A 23,860-nucleotide genomic window follows, 5' to 3' on the forward strand; every position below is an offset into this window, starting at 1 on the left:
TGCTGGATTTAATTAGACATATCCTTCTCTTTAGATTTTGTAACACCTCGGGACTAAAACTGCCTACCCGTGGGAACTTTTCCCCGTCATGCACAGTCATTCTTTCCCATTCATTGCACAAAACCTCTGTGTGTGATCCGTATTTTTCACACATGATATACCTTGCCGACCCTATTGGCCAGGTTACTAAATCAACCTGAACCAGGGTTGATCGCCCCCTACCTGAACAACTGGCCCCCATCTTTGCAGGTGTTGCTTTCACTACCTCTGACCTTCAAATCAGGGTCTTCAGCGAACCCTTACAAAAACCAAGTTGTCCGGGGTAGGCCGACGGTGAAAGTTTACCGAGTACCTTCACACACTCGCCCACGTCGACTAATATGCCCACACGCTGTCTTAGCGCTGGCGTACTCAACCCCTGCAACCTGAACCTCTATTTACTGGAACATGTGGGTGTGATCCGCAGAGCACTTACCCTTCCCAGTAAATATCAGTTGCTGGAGAATTCCTGAGTGACCAGCGAACCTCCCTTAAAATAAAAAAATTACACAAATCATGTTAGAATGTACAAATAGCGTTTATGACCCCTAGCATACGCAAACGGTACTGGGTCAAGTTACAAACTAATGCACACAATTACATGCGGTACAATTGTACTGCACATAAGCAACTAATCTTATGTGCGGAACGACCAACGGAATCGATAATTGTGGCTGCGAATTCCTTTCAGCCAGAGCGTAATGGCCTATATGGGTACCGCACCAACCCTCCTGGGGTTGTGCTTCTTGACTCTATCTATAGCGGACTTCCTAGTCTGCTGTACCTAGACCCCCTGGTCTGTCTCTCTGGACCTCCTGGTCCGTGACCTCCTGGTCTGTGTCTAAAGTAGACCTTCTAATCTGCTATACTCTAATGCTCTTATTTCAATATTTAACAAGGGATGCCTCCCAAGCCACCACGCGCTGTCACTTTCACGGATGTACCTCACGAGAACTTGACTTCCGGGGGTTCCAACAAAAATGAGAAACTTATATATATATGCACACACTCTTTCACCTCATATACTCTTTACTTTCTTTTCTGTACAGAAATTCCTTTCATTCAGTATCGCATGCTAGTCCCAGAGGAGTTGCAACTAGAGAAGGATTAAAATTTTGGACACTGAGATTAACTTGCTCTATTATCGCGTTGCCTCCGTATCGCCTACTAAAACAATACTATCGTGTGATTTGTATCAAGTGGGCGTACCCATACGCTCCGTTGCGTAATAAACGCTATGTGTATCGACCTTTGCATCGCGTACGCTTGTCCCGCCCTTTGTTAGGGACACGTGTACACAGGCCAGACACGTCCACAGTAACACAAGTAAAACGTTTCTATCAATGCAAATGATATTTAACTGTAATCATTTACCGAGCACCACACAGATCTCCCTTGTATCTTAGGCAAAGCCGTGTGCGTGTTTTACAAATTACTCCCTTACGTATTAATTTTACTTTTAACTACCAATAGCAACAAATGTTTCTCAGCACGTTATCAATGATAAATGGCAAACAGGAAGGCGAGATATGTAAAAATACTACACAACTGAAAATACAGGTGTGTGCGTGTGTTGCGTATGCAATGTGTATCAAACAGAAATAAACAGTTTTAAAAAGACAATAGCGTATTGTTCTTACCTTCCGGTTCCGGTTTCCACCAGCACTCCTACAACGTAGCGATGCAGACGTTTATCTAGTCAGCACTACCGTATCCCCAACCACCAACACGGATACAAAGGGATACTACCTTCCCGCCCTTTGCTGACAGATAAAGTCTGCTTGTGTTCGCTAGTGCGGATATGTGGAGGACGGACGAGGCCCAATTGATAAAGCTAATTATTTATCTTATAACGTTCACTATACACTGGTAAGAGATTCAGTACGCAATTGGCGTATGGGGTACCGTAAGGGTACGCACCTAGCGTAGCAGACGCTGGGCCGTGGTCGAGATGCACGAGCGGCACGTTCGCTCACAGCTTACGCTCGGTATCGAGCACGCTATAGGCGGCCTGAGTACCGTAATGCTACGTTACTAGCGTAGAGGACGCTGTGCCCACGAGAGAAACACGAGCGGCGCAGACGCTCACAGGATGACACACAGTAAACCTTGTATGCAACACACTGAAGGGATTTACTTATACTGTAAACCTTAGTCTTGTAATGTTAACACAATATAACGCTGATTAACCTCTATGATGTGAAAGCTGTTTGAGCGACTGAGACGCTCAGAAACCCTTTATACTAGCTAGAGAAACACAGACACCTTGCTGAGGTTCCAACACCTTTACTAACGATATTTAGCTATGTAAAAAGGAAAAATACAGTTAACAGCTTATACACTACAGCACTAACATAAAACACCTAAACAGAATAACTAGACATAAATATACAATAGCGTCTTAATCCTAAACAATAACAATGAGAGAGAGAGAGAGAGTATGGCAAATACAGACAGAGAATAAGATGGTCACAGAGAAACTTACACACGTGGGAATGATCGCGAGCGCAGTCCTGGATATCCAGCTCTCAGTTAATCAATGATGAAAACCTTGTGGAGAGTAGTGAGAGAGCTGGCCCAGGCTGGCTGCCTTATATACACAAAGTACAGTACACTACAAAGGGCCCTACAATCTTATTGTTCATTGGACACAGGAATCTGTCTTCGCATTATAACCAAAGGTCATAGGTTGGTTTGAACAGGTGGGTTGTGACTATTTCAAACTGCTCAGATGGGAGGGATTCTCAGGATTCCCGCCGCATGGATAATGAACCGCAAATACAGTAAATGTCCATAAACTACTTATAGACATAACTATACGCAGGAGCGATTAATCTCTACCTAACCAACACCGGAATGTTTCTAATAAAATACTCTTCGGTTAGGTACTAAACACCACCGCTCAGACCCTGTCTGACCCTTCGTATCATGTAAAGAGGAATTCCTTTGTCCATGAACCAGTTACACTAATCATACTTACAGATATTATAAAAGGGAATATTGCCTACAAAATACATTATATTTGTTAAATATGTAGCGATCGAGTTGCTCGCTAGTCGCACACAAACACCGCCGTAAATACACATCTCGGTGCGCAGGCGACGCCGGAGCGTCCCCTACGCAACCTGGGGGGGATGCGTGCGCACGGGGGAGTCCGTGCACGAGCAGCGGGCACGTGCATTGGGGTTAGTAAAAGGCAATGAGAATAACGATATTTTTCGACTTTGACACATTGAAGGAGGAGCTAAAACAGAGCGATTCTGCTAGGCATGTGGGACTTGTGGATGGAGCCCTTAATTCGCTAACCAGGATTCACGGGTGGTCAATCTGTTGAAATCAGAGCACTACATTTTGGCCACCGTGCTCGATCCTAGATTTAAAACCTACGTTGTATCTCTCTTTCCGGCAGACACAAGTCTGCAGGGGTTCAAAGACCTGCTGGTGAGAAAATTGTCAAGTCAATCGGAACGTGACCCGTCAACAGCTCCTCCTTCACATTCTCCCGCAACTGGGGGTGCGATGAAAAGGCTAAGAATTCCGAGCCCACCCGCTGGCAGTGATGCAGGACAGTCTGGAGCGAGTGCTGACATCTGGTCCAGACTGAAGGACCTGCCAACGATTAGTGACATGTCGTCTACTGTCACTGCATATAATTCTCTCACCATTGAAAGAATGGTGGAGGATTATATGAGTGACCGCATCCAAGTAGGCACGTCAGACAGTCCGTACGTATACTGGCAGGAAAAAGAGGCAATTTGGAGGCCCTTGCAGAAACTGGCTTTATTCTACCTAAGTTGCCCTCCCTCCAGTGTGTACTCCGAAAGAGTGTTTAGTGCAGCTGCTCACCTTGTCAGCAATCGGCGTACGAGGTTACTTCCAGAAAATGTGGAGAAGATGATGTTCATTAAAATGAATTATAATCAATTCCTCCGTGGAGACATTCACCAGCAGCAATTGCCTCCAGAAAGTACACGGGGACCTGAGATGGTGGATTCCAGTGGGGACAAATTAATAATCTGTGTGGAGGGGGATGTACACAGTGAAAGGGGTGAGGAATTGGAAGATGAGGAGGAGGTGGACATCTTGCCTCTGTAGAGCCAGTTTGTGCAAGTAGAGATTGATTGCTTCTTTTTTGGTGGGGGCCCAAACCAACCAGTCATTTCAGTCACAGTCGTGTGGCAGACCCTGTCACTGAAATGATTGGTTCGTTAAAGTGTGCATGTCCTGTTTATACAACATAAGGATGGGTAGGAGGGCCCAAGGACAATTCCATCTTGCACCTCTTTTTTCTTTCATTTTTCTTTGCATCATGTGCTGTTTGGGGACAATTTTTTGAAGTGCCATCCTGCCTGACACTGCAGTGCCACTCCTAGATGGGCCAGGTGTTTGTGTCGGCCACTTGGGTCGCTTAGCTTAGTCACACAGCTACCTCATTGTGCCTCTTTTTTTCTTTGCATCACGTGCTGTTTGGGGACTATTTTTTTGAAGTGCCATCCTGCCTGACACTGCAGTGCCACTCCTAGATGGGCCAGGTGTTTGTGTCGGCCACTTGGGTCGCTTAGCTTAGTCACACAGCTACCTCATTGCGCCTTTTTTTTTCTTTGCATCATGTGCTGTTTGGGGACTATTTTTTTGAAGTGCCATCCTGTCTGACACTGCAGTGCCACTCCTAGATGGGCCAAGTGTTTGTGTCGGCCACTTGGGTCGCTTAGCTTAGTCACACAGCGACCTTGGTGCGCCTCTTTTTTTCTTTGCATCATGTGCTGTTTGGGGACTATTTTTTTGAAGTGCCATCCTGCCTGACACTGCAGTGCCACTCCTAGATGGGCCAGATGTTTGTGTCGGCCACTTGTGTCGCTTAGCTTAGCCATCCAGCGACCTCGGTGCAAATTTTAGGACTAAAAATAATATTGTGAGGTGTGAGGTGTTCAGAATAGACTGAAAATGAGTGGAAATTATGGTTATTGAGGTTAATAATACTATGGGATCAAAATGACCCCCAAATTCTATGATTTAAGCTGTTTTTAAGGGTTTTTTTAAAAAAAACACCCGAATCCAAAACACACCCGAATCCGACAAAAAATTTTCGGTGAGGTTTTGCCAAAACGCGTCCGAATCCAAAACACGGCCGTGGAACTGAACCCAAAACCAAAACACAAAACCCGAAAAATTTCCGGTGCACATCACTAGCAGACACAGAGATCACACCTTTCAAATATAGCAAACAGAGAGATGCACCTCTTTCAGATACAGCAGCGAGAGCTCTGTATCAGATACAGCAGAGAGAGCACCCTTTCAGATACAGCAGATAGAGAGCATGCCTTTCAGATTCAGCAGGGAGAGCACCCCTTTCAGATACAACATACAGAGAGCACCTCTTTCAGATACACCATTCAGAGAGAGCATCGATTGCAGATACAGCAGACAGAGAGAGCATCCATTGCAGATACAGCAGACAGGTCTCCCCTTTTAGGTACAGCAGACAGAGAGAGGACCCCTTTCAGATACTTGCAGACAGAGAGAGCATCCTTTCAGATACAGCAGACAGAGATAGCACCCTTTAAGATATAGTAGAACGAGAGAGCACACCTTTCAGATACAGCAGACAGAGAGATCACCCCTTTCAGATACAGCAGACAGAGATAGCACCCTTTTAGATATAGTAGAAAGAGAGAGCACACCTTTCAGATACAGCAGTCAGAGAGAGCACATCTTTCAGATACAGCAGAAAATAAGAATTTACTCACCGGTAATTCTATTTCTCATAGTCCGTAGTGGATGCTGGGGACTCCGTAAGGACCATGGGGATTAGCGGCTCCGCAGGAGACTGGGCACAGCTACAAAGAAAGCTTTTAGACTACTGGTGTGCACTGGCTCCTCCCACTAAGACCCTCCTCCAGACATCAGTTAGGATACTGTGCCCGGAAGAGCTGACACAATTAGGAAGGATTTTGAATCCCGGGTAAGACTCATACCAGCCACACCAATCACACCGTATAACTCGTGATACAATACCCAGTTAACAGCATGATAACAACTGAGCCTCTCAACAGATAGCTCAACAACAACCCTTTAGTTAAGCAATAACTATATACAAGTATTGCAGACAATCCGCACTTGGGATGGGCGCCCAGCATCCACTACGGACTATGAGAAATAGAATTACCGGTGAGTAAATTCTTATTTTCTCTAACGTCCTAAGTGGATGCTGGGGACTCCGTAAGGACCATGGGGATTATACCAAAGCTCCCAAAACGGGCGGGAGAGTGCGGATGACTCTGCAGCACCGAATGAGAGAACTCTAGGTCCTCCTCAGCCAGGGTATCAAATTTATAGAATTTAGCAAACGTGTTTGCCCCTGACCAAATAGCAGCTCGGCAAAGTTGAAGAGCCGAGACCCCTCGGGCAGCCGCCCAAGAAGAGCCCACTTTCCTTGTGGAATGGGCTTTTACTGATTTAGGATGCGGCAGTCCAGCCGCAGAATGTGCAAGCTGAATCGTACTACAGATCCAGCGAGCAATAGTCTGCTTAGAAGCAGGTGCACCCAACTTGTTGGGCGCATACAGGATAAAAAGCGAGTCAGTCTTCCTGACTCCAGCTGTCCTGGAAACATAAATTTTTAGGGCCCTGACTACATCCAACAACTTGGAAGCCTCCAAGTCATTCGTAGCCGCAGGCACCACGATAGGTTGGTTCAGATGAAAAGCTGATACCACTTTGGGGAGAAACTGGGGACGAGTCCTCAATTCTGCCCTATCCATATGGAAAATCAGATAAGGGCTTTTACATGACAAAGCCGCCAATTCTGAAACCCGCCTGGCCGAAGCCAAGGCCAACAACATGACCACTTTCCACGTGAGATATTTTAAATCCACGGTTTTCAGTGGCTCAAACCAATGTGACTTTAGGAAATCCAACACCACGTTGAGATCCCAAGGTGCCACTGGAGGCACAAAAGGGGGCTGAATATGCAGCACTCCCTTAACAAAAGTCTGAACTTCAGGTAGTGAAGCCAATTCTCTCTGGAAGAAAATCGATAGAGCCGAAATCTGGACCTTAATGGAACCCAATTTAAGGCCCATAGTCACCCCTGACTGTAGGAAGTGCAGGAACCGGCCCAGCTGAAATTCTTCCGTTGGGGCCTTCCTGGCCTCACACCACGCAACATATTTTCGCCATATGCGGTGATAATGGTTCGCGGTTACTTCTTTCCTAGCTTTTATCAGCGTAGGAATGACTTCCTCCGGAATGCCCTTTTCCTTCAGAATCCGGTGTTCAACCGCCATGCCGTCAAACGCAGCCGCGGTAAGTCTTGGAACAGACAGGGCCCCTGCTGCAGCAGGTCCTGTCTGAGCGGTAGAGGCCATGGGTCCTCTGACATCATTTCTTGAAGTTCCGGATACCACGCTCTTCTTGGCCAATCCGGAACAATGAGTATAGTTCTTACTCCTCTTCTCCTTATTATCCTCAGTACCTTTGGTATGAGAGGAAGAGGAGGGAACACATAAACCGATCGGTACACCCATGGTGTTACCAGAGCGTCCACAGCTATCGCCTGCGGGTCTCTTGACCTGGCGCAATATTTTTCTAGCTTTTTGTTTAGGCGGGACGCCATCATGTCCACCTGTGGTTTTTCCCACTGGTTTACAATCATTTGAAAGACTTCTGGATGAAGTCCCCACTCTCCCGGGTGGAGGTCGTGCCTGCTGAGGAAGTCTGCTTCCCAGTTGTCCACTCCCGGAATGAACACTGCTGACAGTGCTAACACGTGATTTTCCGCCCATCGGAGAATCCTTGTGGCTTCTGCCATCGCCGTCCTGCTTCTCGTGCCGCCCTGTCGATTTACATGGGCGACTGCCGTGATGTTGTCTGACTGGATCAGTACCGGCTGGTTTTGAAGCAGGGGTTTTGCCTGACTTAGGGCATTGTAAATGGCCCTTAGTTCCAGAATATTTATGTGCAGGGAAGTCTCCTGACTTGACCATAGTCCTTGGAAGTTTCTTCCCTGTGTGACTGCTCCCCAGCCTCGAAGGCTGGCATCCGTGGTCACCAGGACCCAGTCCTGTATGCCGAATCTGCGGCCCTCTTGAAGATGAGCACTCTGCAGCCACCACAGCAGAGACACCCTTGTCCTTGGAGACAGGGTTATCAGACGATGCATCTGAAGATGCGATCCGGACCACTTGTCCAACAGGTCCCACTGAAAGGTTCTTGCATGAAACCTGCCGAATGGAATCGCTTCGTAGGAAGCTACCATTTTTCCCAGGATCCGCGTGCAGTGATGCACCGACACCTGTTTTGGTTTTAGGAGGCCTCTGACTAGAGATGACAGCTCCTTGGCCTTCTCCTCCGGGAGAAACACTTTTCTCTGTTCTGTGTCCAGAACCATCCCTAGGAACAGCAGGCGTGTCGTAGGGACCAGCTGTGACTTTGGAATGTTTAGAATCCAGCCGTGCTGTTGTAGCACTTCCCGAGATAGTGCTACCCCTACCAACAACTGCTCTCTGGACCTCGCCTTTATCAGGAGATCGTCCAAGTACGGGATAATTAAAACTCCCTTCCTTCGAAGGAGTATCATCATTTCCGCCATTACCTTGGTAAAGACCCTCGGAGCCGTGGAGAGACCGAACGGCAACGTCTGGAATTGGTAATGACAATCTTGTACCACAAACCTGAGGTACTCCTGGTGAGGATGGTAAATGGGGACATGTAGGTAAGCATCCTTGATGTCCAGCGATACCATGTAATCTCCCTCGTCCAGGCTCGCAATAACCGCCCTGAGCGATTCCATCTTGAACTTGAATTTTTTGATATATGTGTTCAAGGATTTCAAATTTAAAATGGGTCTCACCGAACCGTCCGGTTTCGGTACCACAAACATTGTGGAATAGTAACCCCTTCCTTGTTGAAGTAGGGGCACCTTTACTATCACTTTTTGTGAATACAGCTTTTGAATTGCCTGTAACACTGCCTCCCTGCCTGAGGGAGTGGTTGGCAAGGCAGATTTGAGGAAACGGCGGGGGAGAGACATCTCGAATTCCAGTTTGTACCCCTGAGATACTATTTGAAGGATCCAGGGATCCACCCGTGAGCAAGCCCACTGCTTGCTGAAATGCTTGAGACGGGCCCCCACCGTACCTGGCTCTGCCTGTGGAGCCCCAGTGTCATGCTGTGGACTTAGAGGAAGCGGGGGAGGACTTTTGCTCCTGGGAACTGGCTGTATGCTGCAGCTTTTTCCCTCTACCTCTGCCTCTGGGCAGAAAGGACGCGCCTTTAACCCGCTTGCCCCTATTGGGCCGAAAGGACTGTACCTGATAATACGGTGCTTTCTTTGGTTGTGAGGGAACATGGGGCAAAAATGTAGACTTCCCAGCTGTTGCTGTGGAAACGAGGTCCGAGAGACCATCCCCGAACAATTCCTCACCCTTATAAGGCAGAACTTCCATGTGTCGTTTGGAATCTGCATCACCTGTCCACTGCCGAGTCCATAACCCTCTCCTGGCAGAAATGGACATTGCACTAATTTTGGATGCCAGCCGGCAAATATACCTCTGTGCATCCCTCATGTATAAAAGTGCGTCTTTTATATGCTCTACGTTCAGCAAAATAGTGTCCCTGTCTAGGGTATCTATATTTTCTGACAGGGAATCTGACCACGCAGCAGCAGCGCTGCACATCCAGGCTGAAGCTATAGCCGGTCTCAGTATCACACCTGTGTGTGTATATATAGATTTCAGGATAGCCTCCTGCTTTCTATCAGCAGATTCCTTCAGGGCGGCCGTATCCGGAGACGGTAGTGCCACCTTCTTCGACAAGCGTGTGAGCGCTTTATCCACCCTAGGGGATGTTTCCCAGCGTGACCTATCCTCTGGCGGGAAAGGGTACGCCTTTAGTAACCTTTTAGAAATTACCATCTTTTTATCAGGGGAAGCCCACGCTTCTTCACACACTTCATTTAACTCTTCAGATGGAGGAAAAGCTACTGGTAGTTTTTTCTCTCCAAACATTATACCCTTTTTTGTGGTACCGGGGGTAACATCAGAAATGTGCAACACATTTTTCATTGCCTCAATCATGTAACGTGTGGCCCTACTGGAAGTTACATTAGTCTCTTCGTCGTCGACACTGGAGTCAGTATCCGTGTCGACATCTGTGTCAACCATCTGAGATAGCGGGCGTTTTAGAGCCCCTGATGGTTTTTGAGACGCCTGGGCAGCCACAGGCTGAGAAGCCGGCTGTCCCACATTAGGTATGTCGTTAAACCTTTTATGTAAGGAGTCGACACTATCACGTAATTCCTTCCACAGCACCATCCACTCAGGTGTCGACCCCGCAGGGGGTGACATCACATTTACAGGCATCTGCTCCGCCTCCACATAAGCCTCCTCATTAAACATGTCGACACAGCCGTATTGACACACCGCAAACACACAGGGAATGCTCTGACAGAGGACAGGACCCCACAACGCCCTTTGGGGAGACAGAGAGAGAGTATGCCAGCACACACCAGAGCGCTATATAACACTGGGATCCCACTATGAATGAGTGTTTTCCCTATAGCTGCTTTTTTATATATATTACATATATATATATCTATCTATACTGCGCCTAAATTTAGTGCCCCCCCTCTCTTTTTTACCCTTCTGTAGTTTTCTCAGACTGCAGGGGAGAGCCAGGGAGCTTCCTTCCAGCGGAACTGTGAGGGAAAAATGGCGCCAGTGTGCTGAGGGAGAAGCCCCGCCCCCTTTTCGGCGGACTTTCTCCCGCTTTTTCTGTGATACTGGCAGGGGTAATTTTACATCTATATAGCCTCTGGGACTATATATGATGTGTATTTTGCCAGCCAAGGTGTTATCTATTGCCCTCAGGGCTCCCCCCCCCCAGCGCCCTGCACCCATCAGTGACCGAAGTATGAGGTGTACATGAGGAGCAATGGCGCACAGCTGCAGTGCTGTGCGCTACCTTGGTGAAGACTGAAGTCTTCTGCCGCCGATTTTCCGGACCTTCTTCGTGCTTCTGGCTCTGTAAGGGGGACGGCGGCGCGGCTCCGGGAACGAACACCAAGGTCGGGTCCTGCGGTCGATCCCTCTGGAGCTAATGGTGTCCAGTAGCCTAAGAAGCCCAAACTACCACCTGTTAGGTAGGTTCGCTTCTTCTCCCCTTAGTCCCTCGCTGCAGTGAGTCTGTTGCCAGCAGATCTCACTGAAAATAAAAAACCTAAATATACTTTCTTTCTAGGTGCTCAGGAGAGCCCCTAGTGTGCATCCAGCTCGGCCGGGCACAAGAATCTAACTGAGGTCTGGAGGAGGGTCTTAGTGGGAGGAGCCAGTGCACACCAGTAGTCTAAAAGCTTTCTTTGTAGTTGTGCCCAGTCTCCTGCGGAGCCGCTAATCCCCATGGTCCTTACGGAGTCCCCAGCATCCACTTAGGACGTTAGAGAAAGAGCACCTCTTTCAGATACAGCAGACTGAGAGAGCACATCTTTCAGATACAGCAGAGAGAGCACACCTTTCAGATACAGCAGACAGAGAGAGCACCCTTTCAGGTACAGCAGAGAGAGCACCCCTTTAAGATACAGCAGAGAAAATGAACACCCCTTTCAGGTACAGCAGAGAGAGCACCCCTTTAAGATACAGCAGAGAAAATGAACACCCCTTTCAGATACAGCAGACAGGTAGAGGACCTCTTTAAGATACACCAGACAGAGAGAGGACCCATATCAGACACAGCAGACAGAGAACCCACCCCATGCCATGCCTCACCACACAATACAGTACTGGAGATGGACATGTCCATCCAGCACACTCTCCACAGGTGGAGTGAAGATGGCGCCGATGCACTGGACTTATATAGAATCTAAAACCCCTGAGAATCCGATAGTGGCATGTTGACATTCAACCTCGCTTTGGGATCCGAGTAATGCAGGAAATCCTGACCCAAACTTTGACCCTGGTTCAGATTGCAATATTTGGTTGGGTTCGGTTCCCGGGGAACTGAACCCGCTTATACCTAAATAATAAAGTAAATACATTTTGCAAGGGCAAAAACAAGGACAAAAGATGTCTAACTGGGGCTCTTTTTTATCATTGTTTATGAGTGCCCCAGTTACACATCTTTTGTCCTTGATTTTGGACTGGCAACATCTGTTTACCTCTCCCACAGTCTTGAAAGATGGTCTAATATAAGAACACAATTATTCTATCTACTTATAGTAATAGTGTGCTCTTCTTCAGCCAAAACATGTGAGCAGTATTCCAATCACACACTTATTTACTCCTTTTGTGGACAGTTATTTAATGTTCTAGAGTTTCCTTGGTAAAGTACTGTACATTTTAGTATGGTTTGTAGATTAAACTGTTCTACCACTTGTATAAGACAGGTGAGTGATTGTTGGGATAAATTAAAATAATTTAAAGATCGCTTTTGAGATTTTAGAACATTAAAAAGACATCAGTGTGTAAAATGATTGGATAATCTATAATATTTTATTATCTGAAGGGAAAGAGCTCTTCTTTACAAGTGTAAGGAGGTCATCGCCAAGCTATTAAGCTCAATACTTATCTACTGCAGAAAGAATTCCAGGTAAAAGTATACAACAATTTAGTGTTTTTCAACCTTTGTTCGGTGATGTTTTGTACAGCACTCAAAGCCTCATACACTTCATTCATGCTACATTGATTTATAACTAGAGATGTGCACCGGAAATTTTTCGGGTTTTGTGTTTTGGTTTTGGGTTCGGTTCCGTGGCCGTGTTTTGGGTTCGAACGCGTTTTGGCAAAACCTCACCGAATTTTTTTTGTCGGATTCGGGTGTGTTTTGGATTCGGGTGTTTTTTTCAAAAAACCCTAAAAAACAGCTTAAATCATAGAATTTGGGGGTCATTTTGATCCCAAAGTATTATTAACCTCAATAACCATAATTTCCACTCATTTTCAGTCTATTCTGAACACCTCACACCTCACAATATTATTTTTAGTCCTAAAATTTGCACCGAGGTCGCTGGATGACTAAGCTCAGCGACCCAAGTGGCCGACACAAACACCTGGCCCATCTAGGAGTGGCACTGCAGTGTCACGCAGGATGGCCCTTCCAAAAAACACTCCTTAAACAGCACATGACGCAAAGAAAAAAAGAGGCGCAATGAGGTAGCTGTGTGACTAAGCTCAGCGACCCACGTGGCCGACACAAACACCTGGCCCATCTAGGAGTGGCACTGCAGTGTCACGCAGGATGGCCCTTCCAAAAAACACTCCCCAAACAGCACATGACGCAAAGAAAAAAAGAGACGCAATGAGGTAGCTGTGTGAGTAAGCTAAGCGACCCTAGTGGCTGACACAAACACCTGGCCCATCTAGGAGTGGCACTGCAGTGTCAGGCCGGATGGCCCTTCCAAAAAATACTCCCCAAACAGCACATGACGCAAAGAAGAAAAAAAAGAGGCGCAATGAGGTAGCTGTGTGACTAAGATAAGTGACCCTAGTGGCCGACACAAACACCTGGCCCATCTAGGAGTGGCACTGCAGTGTCACGCAGGATGGCCCTTCCAAAAAATACTCCCCAAACAGCACATGACGCAAAGAAGAAAAAAAAGAGGCACAATGAGGTAGCTGTGTGACTAAGATAAGCGACCCTAGTGGCCGACACAAACACCTGGCCCATCTAGGAGTGGCACTGCAGTGTCACGCAGGATGGCCCTTCCAAAAAACACTCCCCAAACAGCACATGACGCAAAGAAAAATGAAAGAAAAAAGAGGTGCAAGATGGAATTGTCCTTGGGCCCTCCCACCCACCCTTATGTTGTATAAACAGGACATGCACACTTTAACCAACCCATCATTTCAGTGACAGGGTCTGCCACACGACTGTGACTGAAATGACGGGTTGGTTTGGACCCCCACCAAAAAAGAAGCAATTAATCTCTCCTTGCACAAACTGGCTCTACAGAGGCAAGATGTCCACCTCATCATCATCCTCCGATTCATCACCGTGTACATCCCCCTCCTCACAGATTATCAATTCGTCCCCACTGGAATCCACCATCACAGCTCCCTGTGTACTTTGTGGAGGCAATTGCTGCTGGTGAATGTCTCCATGGAGGAATTGATTATAATTCATTTTAATGAACATCATCTTCTCCACATTTTCTGGAAGTAACCTCGTACGCCGATTGCTGACAAGGTGAGCGGCGGCACTAAACACTCTTTCGGAGTACACACTTGTGGGAGGGCAACTTAGGTAGAATAAAGCCAGTTTGTGCAAGGGCCTCCAAATTGCCTCTTTTTCCTGCCAGTATACATACGGACTGTCTGACGTGCCTACTTGGATGCGGTCACTCATAAAATCCTCCACCATTCTTTCAATGGTGAGAGAATCATATGCAGTGACAGTAGACGACATGTCCGTAATCGTTGGCAGGTCCTTCAGTCCGGACCAGATGTCAGCATCAGCAGTCGCTCCAGACTGCCCTGCATCACCGCCAGCGGGTGGGCTCGGAATTCTTAGCCTTTTCCTCGCACCCCCAGTTGCGGGAGAATGTGAAGGAGGAGATGTTGACAGGTCGCGTTCCGCTTGACTTGACAATTTTCTGACCAGCAGTTCTTTTAACCCCTGCAGACTTGTGTCTGCCGGAAAGAGAGATACAACGTAGGTTTTAAATCTAGGATCGAGCACGGTGGCCAAAATGTAGTGCTCTGATTTCAACAGATTGACCACCCGTGAATCCTTGTTAAGCGAATTAAGGGCTCCATCCACAAGTCCCACATGCCTAGCGGAATCGCTCAGTGTTAGCTCCTCCTTCAATGTCTCCAGCTTCTTCTGCAAAAGCCTGATGAGGGGAATGACCTGACTCAGGCTGGCAGTGTCTGAACTGACTTCACGTGTGGCAAGTTTAAAAGGTTGCAGAACCTTGCACAACGTTGAAATCATTCTCCACTGCGCTTGAGACAGGTGCATTCCACCTCCTATATCGTGGTCAGTTGTATAGGCTTGAATGGCCTTTTGCTGCTCCTCCAACCTCTGAAGCATATAGAGGGTTGAATTCCACCTCATTACCACTTCTTGCTTCAGATGATGGCAGGGCAGGTTCAGGCGTTTTTGGTGTTGCTCCAGTCTTCTGTACGTGGTGCCTGTACGCCGAAAGTGTCCCGCAATTCTTCTGGCCACGAGAGCATCTCTTGCACGCCCCTGTCGTTTTTTAAATAATTCTGCACCACCAAATTCAAGGTATGTGCAAAACATGGGACGTGCTGGAATTTGCCCAGATTTAATGCACACACAAAGGCCCTCATTCCGAGTTGTTCGCTCGGAGTTTTTCATCGCATCGCAGTGAGAATTCTCTTAGTGCGCATGCGCAATGTTCGCACTGCGACTGCGCCAAGTAACTTTACTATGAAGAAAGTAAGTTTACTCATGGCTTTTTCATCGCTCCGACGTTCGCATTGTGATTGACAGGAAATGGGTGTTACTGGGCGGATGCACGGCGTTTTAGGGGCGTGTGGCTGGAAACGCTACCGTTTCCGGAAAAAACGCAGGAGTGGCCGGAGAAACGGCGGGAGTGCCTGGGCGAACGCTGGGTGTGTTTATGACGTCAGCCAGGAACGAAAAGCACTGAACTGATCGCACAGGCAGAGTAAGTCTGAAGCTACTCAGAAACTGCTATCTCGTTTGTAATCGCAATATTGCGCCTACGTCGGTCGCAATTTTAAGAAGCTAAGATTCACTCCCAGTAGGCGGCGGCTTAGCGTGTGTAACTCTGCTACATTCGCCTTGCGAGCGAACAACTCGGAATGAGGGCCAATATTGCTGGCGTTGTCCGATGCCACAAATCCACAGGAGAGTCCAATTGGGGTAAGCCATTCTGCGATGATCTTCCTCAGTTGCCGTAAGAGGGTTTCAGCTGTGTGCGTATTCTGGAAAGCGGTGATACAAAGCGTAGCCTGCCTAGGAAAGAGTTGGCGTTTGCGAGATGCTGCTACTGGTGCCGCCGCTGCTGTTCTTGCGGCGGGAGTCAATACATCTACCCAGTGGGCTGTCACAGTCATATAGTCCTGAGTCTGCCCTGCTCCACTTGTCCACATGTCCGTGGTTAAGTGGAAATTGGGTACAACTGCATTTTTTAGGACACTGGTGAGTCTTTTTCTGAGGTCTGTGTACATTTTCGGTATCGCCTGCCTAGAGAAATGGAACCTAGATGGTATTTGGTACCGGGGACACAGTACCTCAAACAAGTCTATAGTTGGCTCTGCAGTAATGATGGATACCGGAACCACGTTTCTCACCGCCCAGGATGCCAAGGCCTCAGTTATCCGCTTTGCAGCAGGATGACTGCTGTGATATTTCAACTTCCTCGCAAAGGACTGTTGGACAGTCAATTGCTTGGTGGAAGTAGTAAAAGTGGTCTTACGACTTCCCCTCTGGGATGACCATCGACTCCCAGCAGCAACAACAGCAGCGCCAGCAGCAGTAGGCGTTACACTCAAGGATGCATCGGAGGAATTCCAGGCAGGAGAGGACTCGTCAGAATTGCCAGTGACATGGCCTGCAGGACTATTGGCATTCCTGGGGAAGGAGGAAATTGACACTGAGGGAGTTGGTGGGGTGGTTTGCGTGAGCTTGGTTACAAGAGGAAGGGATTTACTGGTCAGTGGACTGCTTCCGCTGTCGCCCAAAGTTTTTGAACTTGTCACTGACTTATGATGAATGCGCTGCAGGTGACGTATAAGGGAGGATGTTCCGAGGTTGTTAACGTCCTTACCCCTACTTATTACAGCTTGACAAAGGCAACACACGGCTTGACACCTGTTGTCCGCATTTCTGTTGAAATACTTCCACACCGAAGAGCTGATGTTTTTGGTATTTTCACCAGGCATGTCAATGGCCATATTCCTCCCACGGACAACAGGTGTCTCCCCGGGTGCCTGTCTTAAACAAACCACCTCACCATCAGAATCCTCCTTGTCAATTTCCTCCCCAGCGCCAGCAACACCCACATCCTCCTCATCCTGGTGTACTTCAACACTGACATCTTCAATCTGACTATCAGGAACTGGACTGCGGGTGCTCCTTCCAGCCCTTGCAGGGGGCGTGCAAATGGTGGAAGGCGCATGCTCTTCACGTCCAGTGTTGGGAAGGTCAGGCATCGCAACCGACACAATTGGACTCTCCTTGTGGATTTGTGATTTCGAAGAACGCACAGTTCTTTGCTGTGCTTTTGCCAGCTTAAGTCTTTTCATTTTTCTAGCGAGAGGCTGAGTGCTTCCATCCTCATGTGAAGCTGAACCACTAGCCATGAACATAGGCCAGGGCCTCAGCCGTTCCTTGCCACTCCGTGTGGTAAATGGCATATTGGCAAGTTTACGCTTCTCCTCCGACGATTTTATTTTAGATTTTTGAGTCCTTTTTTTACTGATATTTTGTGTTTTGGATTTTACATGCTCTGTACTATGACATTGGGCATCGGCCTTGGCAGACGACGTTGATGGAATTTCATCGTCTCGGCCATGACTAGTGGCAGCAGCTTCAGCACAAGGTGGAAGTGTATCTTGATCTTTCCCTATTTTTGGAACCTCAACATTTTTGTTCTCCATATTTGAATAGGCACAACTAAAAGGCACCTCAGGTAAACAATGGAGATGGATGGATACTAGTATACTTATGGATGACGAGTGACTGACGACACAGAGGTAGCTACAGCCGTGGACTACCGTACTGCGTCTGCTAGTATAGAGATGATAATGATATAAAAAATATATATATATCACTACTGCAGGTATATATAATATAATGACGGACCTGCTGGACACTGTCAGCAGACTCCTAAACTACTAGTATGAAGAAGATAGAAAAAAAAGCCCCACCACAGGTAGGTATACAATTATGGACGAGCACTGACGACACAGAGGTAGCTACAGCCGTGGACTACCGTACTGTGTCTGCTAGTATAGAGATGATAATGATATAAAAAATATATATATCACTACTGCAGGTATATATAATATAATGACGGACCTGCTGGACACTGTCAGCAGACTCCTAAACTACTAGTATGAAGAAGATAGAAGAAAAAACCCCACCACAGGTAGGTATACAATTATGGACGAGCACTGACGACACAGAGGTAGCTACAGCCGTGGACTACCGTACTGCGTCTGCTAGTATAGAGATGATAATGATATAAAAAATATATATATATCACTACTGCAGGTATATATAATATAATGACGGACCTGCTGGACACTGTCAGCAGACTCCTAAACTACTAGTATGAAGAAGATAGAAAAAAAAAACCCACCACAGGTAGGTATACAATTATGGACGAGCACTGACGACACAGAGGTAGCTACAGCCGTGGACTACCGTACTGCGTCTGCTAGTATAGAGATGATAATGATATAAAAAATATATATATACCACTACTTTAGGTATATATAATATAATGACGGACCTGCTGGACACTGTCAGCAGACTCCTAAACTACTAGTATGAAGAAGATAGAAAAAAAAAACCCACCACAGGTAGGTATACAATTATGGACGAGCACTGACGACACAGAGGTAGCTACAGCCGTGGACTAGCGTACTGCGTCTGCTAGTATAGAGATGATAATGATATAAAAAATATATATATATCACTACTGCAGGTATATATAATATAATGACGGACCTGCTGGACACTGTCAGCAGACTCCTAAACTACTAGTATGAAGAAGATAGAAAAAAAACCCCACCACAGCAGGTAGGTATACAATTATGGACGAGCACTGACGACACAGAGGTAGCCACAGCCGTGGACTACCGTACTGCGTCTGCTAATATAGAGATGATAAAGATGATAGAGATGAACAAAAAAAATATAACACTACTGCAGGTAAATATTTATATAATATAATGAATGACGGACCTGCTGGACACTGTCGGCAGAATGCGTTTATAGAATAAAAAAAAAAAACACCACAGGAGTGTTTAACTTTTTCAGGCAGACAATATACTGGTGGTCACTGGTCAGTCACACTGGCAGCAAAAGTGTGCACTGTACTCCTGCTATAACTGCACCCCAGTCTCCCCCACAATTCAGCTGTGTGAGCAGTGAGCACTCAGCACAGTCAGATATACATAGATGATATTATCATGCAGCACACTGAGGCTGAGCACAGATATGGTATGTGATTGTGTATCGTTTTTTTTTCAGGCAGAGAACGGATTATATTAAATAATAAATAAAAATGGTGGTGGTCACTAGTAACTATCAGCAAAACTCTGCACTCTGAGTACTCCTAATGCTCCCCAAAATTACTAAGTTAGTAGTAAATCAACTCAAGTGTCTCTATCTATTCTAACGGAGAGGACGCCAGCCACGTCCTCTCCCTATCAATCTCAATGCACGTGTGAAAATGGCGGCGACGCGCGGCTCCTTATATAGAATCCGAGTCTCGCGATAGAATCCGAGCCTCGCGAGAATCCGACAGCGGGATGATGACGTTCGGGCGCGCTCGGGTTAACCGAGCAAGGCGGGAAGATCCGAGTCTGCCTCGGACCCGTGTAAAAAGGCTGAAGTTCGGGGGGGTTCGGATTCCGAGGAACCGAACCCGCTCATCTCTATTTATAACCACAAGCTTCTGTGTTTTCCAAGTTTTCACTGCTCAGCATTCAGCAATTTATAAAGTTTTGATTTAATGGCAAAAAGTGTTTTCCTTACTTATTTCATTCTTGATATTTGTGATGTCAACACATTGTTGATTTCTCCTATAAACTTAAATACAAATCATAATAACATATGTATTTAATTGATATAGTTGCCAAGTCCTGAATTCTTTTATCCAGCAGTAATAGGTCATAACAATATAAACAATTGTACTCAAGGATAAAATAATGAAATGAATCCCTTCAATGCAGAGGATGAGCCCCACTCGTCATTGGCATGTACACTAAAACTGCGAATGACTCATTGCATGCTGTGAGAGAGGTTAAAAAAATACTAAATGGGGTATATTTACTAAAATTCGTATTTTTCGGAATGAGGTTAAAGTTTAAACACGAATGACATCGAAAGTGTAAATTTGCAACTTTTTGAATTTATTACGACTAATTTACTAAGCTGTCGTATTCTGCATTTTCGTATTTACCGATGTCGATATCATTCGTATTTTTTGGCAGTGTTTTACGGGAGTGAATTGTAAAACCCTGCCGACTTTAACACAATGAATCTCGGCCGGATCTGTGTGACCCGTGCTGAGCTTCATTGTGCACCTTTCGTAAAAAATGTATCATTTTTTAAAATGGAAAAAAAAATTGCGTGGGGTTCCCCCTCCTAAGCAAAACCAGCCTCGGGCTCTTTGAGACGGTCCTGGTTGAAAAAATATGGGGAAAAAATTGACATGGGTTCCCCCATATTTAATCAACCAGCACCGGGCTCTGCGCCTGGTCCTGGTTCCAAAAATACGGGGGACAAAAAGCGTAGGGGTCCCACGTATTTCTGAAACCAGCACCGGGCTCCACTAGCCAGATACATAATGCCACAGCCGGGGGACACTTTTATCTTGGTCCCTGCGGCCCTGGCATTACATACCCAACTAGTCACCCCTGGCCGGGGTACCCTGGAGGAGTGGGAACCCCTTCAATCAAGGGTTCCCCCCCTCCAGCCACCCAAGGGCCAGGGGTGAAGCCCGAGGCTGTCCCCCCCATCCATGGGCTGCGGATGGGAGGCTGATAGCCTTTTTGTCAAAATGTGAATATTGTTTTTAGTAGCAGTACTACAAGTCCCAGCAAGCCTCCCCCGCAAGCTGGTACTTGGAGAACCACAAGTACCAGCATGCGGAGGAAAACCGGGCCCGCTGGTACCTGTAGTACTACTACTAAAAAAATACCCCAATAAAAACAGGACACACACACCTTGAAAGTAAAAGTTTATTACATACTGTACATCCACACAACCAAACATACATACTTACCTATGTTCACACGAGGGTCGGTCCTCTTCTCCATGTAGAATCCATGGGGTACCTGTTGGAAAAATTATACTCACATAATCCAGTGTAGATAGGTCCTCTTCTGTTCTATTTGTAATCCACGTACTTGGCAAAATAAAAAAACGAACACCCGACCACGCACTGAAAGGGGCCCCATGTTTTCACATGGGACTCCTTTCCCCGACTGCCAGGAACCCCCCCTGACTTCTGTCTAAGAGGATTCCTTCAGCCAATCAGGCTCCTGATTGGCTGTGTGCTACTGTAGTGTCTGACAGGCAGCACCCGGCAGTGATACAATGTAGCGCCTATGCGCTCCATTGTAACCAATGGTGGGAACTTTGAGGTCAGCGGTTGACTGAAAGTAACCTCACAGCTGACCGCAAAGTTCCCACCATTGGTTACAATGGAGCGCATAGGCGCTACATTGTATCACTGCCGTGTGCTGCCTGTCAGACACTACAGGAGCACACAGCCAATCAGGAGGGTGCCATGACGTGGCGCTCCCTGATTGGCTGAAGGAACCCTCTTAGACAGAAGTCGGGGGGGTTCCTGGCAGTCGGGAAAGGGGTCCCATGTGAAAACATGGGGCCCCTTTCAGTGCGTGGTCGGGTGTTTGTTTTTTTATTTTGCCAAGTTCGTGGATTACAAATAGAACAGAAGAGGACCTATCTACACTGGATTATGTGAGTATAATTTTTCCAACAGGTACCCCATGGATTCTACATGGAGAAGAGGACCGACCTTCGTGTGAACATAGGTAAGTATGTATGTTTGGTGCTATGGATGTATGTAATAAACTTTTACTTTCAAGGTGTGTGTGTCCTGTTTTTATTGGGGTATTTTTTTAGTAGTAGTACTACAGGTACCAGCGGGCCCGGTTTTCCTCCACATGCTGGTACTTGTGGTTCTCCAAGTACCAGCTTGCGGGGGAGGCTTGCTGGGACTTGTAGTACTGCTACTAAAAACAATATTCACATTTTGACAAAAAGGCTATCAGCCTCCCATCCGCAGCCCATGGATGGGGGGGACAGCCTCGGGCTTCACCCCTGGCCCTTGGGTGGATGGAGGGGGGGGGGCCTTGATTGAAGGGGTTCCCACTCCTCCAGGGTACCCCGGCCAGGGGTGACTAGTTGGGTATGTAATACCAGGGCCCAAGATAAAAGTGTCCCCCGGCTGTGGCATTATGTATCTGGCTAGTGGAGCCCGGTGCTGGTTTCAGAAATACGGGGGACCCCTACGCTTTTTGTCCCCCATATTTTTGGAACCAGGACCAGGCACAGAGCCCGGTGCTGATTGATTAAATATAGGGGAACCCCTGTCAATTTTTTCCCCATATTTTTTCAACCAGAACCAGCTCAAAGAGCCCGAGGCTGGTTTTGCTAAGGGGGGGGGACCCCACGCATTTTTTTTTCAAGAAATTAAACACGTTTCCAGCCCTTCCCACTGATAAACATGCACGGATCTCATGGATCCGTGCATGCCTATCAGAACACGGTAAAAAAAAGCAGGTCTGTTTTTTTTAGCACTTTTTTACACTTTGAATTTTTTCACGGCAGTGTTTGGCTATTGCCGGCAGTGTTTGTGAATTACACTTTTTAGTAAATGACCGAGTTCTACCAAATAACAGGCGTATTTGACCGATGCTGTATTCATTCGTAATTTTTTCCCTGCACTTCCAAAAAAATACGAATGCCCTCAACACTGCCGTGATTTGAGTTTAGTAAATTCCCGAGATGACACTTTGAAGAAAAAACACCTTCTCGGTCAAAATCGGGACCTTAGTAAATATACCCCAATGTTTCTTACCCTGCCTGCTGGGAGTTCCTTAAAGTGCACTCACAGTATTATAAGAAAAAGAAAAATGGTAGCGAAGGGAGGTATTTTAGTTTCTCTATCTCCACCACCATGCAACATAGAAAGATGGATGCACCCACATTTGAAAGAGGAAAAATCCACTCTTTCAAACAAGGGCCCATATTTATTAAGTCTTGGAGAGTGATAAATAGCATGGTGATAATGAACCAACCAATCAGCTCATAACTGTCATTTTTCAAACACAGCCTGTAACATGACAGTTAGGCTGGTTGGCTGGTATTTTATCACTGTGCTATATATCACTCACCAAGGCTTGATAAACGGGGGCCTACTGTAGGTGCCATAATAGAAATTATGATTTTTCTGTAGTATAGGGTTTAATCACCAGACATTAACCCATAAATTACAAAAATAAATAACTTAGTCCAGGGAAGTCTCCCCCATTCTGGCTTACAACAAATCAGGTGTACTCACATTTGAAAGAGATGTGCCTCCTACTAATTAACTTGTTATTGTCTTTTGGTCACATGTGATCACTGTACAATGTTACCCTGTGCTAGGGACAATGGGGTATATTTACTAAGGTCCCGGTTTTGTCTGAGTTTGTGGGTTTTTTTTACCAAGTGTCATCTCGTGAATTCACTAAACACAAATCTCGGCAGTGTTTGGGGCTATTTCTATTGTTTTTCCCGGCAGAGTTCACAAATATGAATGAATAGACCATCGGTCAAACACTGCTGTTTAGGTATACAGCACGGTAATTTACCAAACTTTCGTACTTGTAATGTTGTCCGTGTAAGTGCAATTGCAGTTGTGAAAAAATGTGAATCGTTAAAAGACTATGGAAAAAAATAGACCTGCTTTTGGCTGGCCTGTTTACATGTATTTCTACTTCAACATTAATCACACCTGAATTTTAGAGCCTTTAAAAGGGGCCTAAGCACATTATTCACATCCCTCACTCTGAAATGACTGCTGGACTGTGTAGCAGTGAAGTATTGTGTGCTATGGGATTCCTGAGACTGCTCCATCAGTCTGGAAGAA

This window comes from Pseudophryne corroboree, chromosome 12 (assembly GCF_028390025.1).
Source record: "Pseudophryne corroboree isolate aPseCor3 chromosome 12, aPseCor3.hap2, whole genome shotgun sequence".
NCBI classification, from domain to species: Eukaryota; Metazoa; Chordata; class Amphibia; order Anura; family Myobatrachidae; genus Pseudophryne; species Pseudophryne corroboree.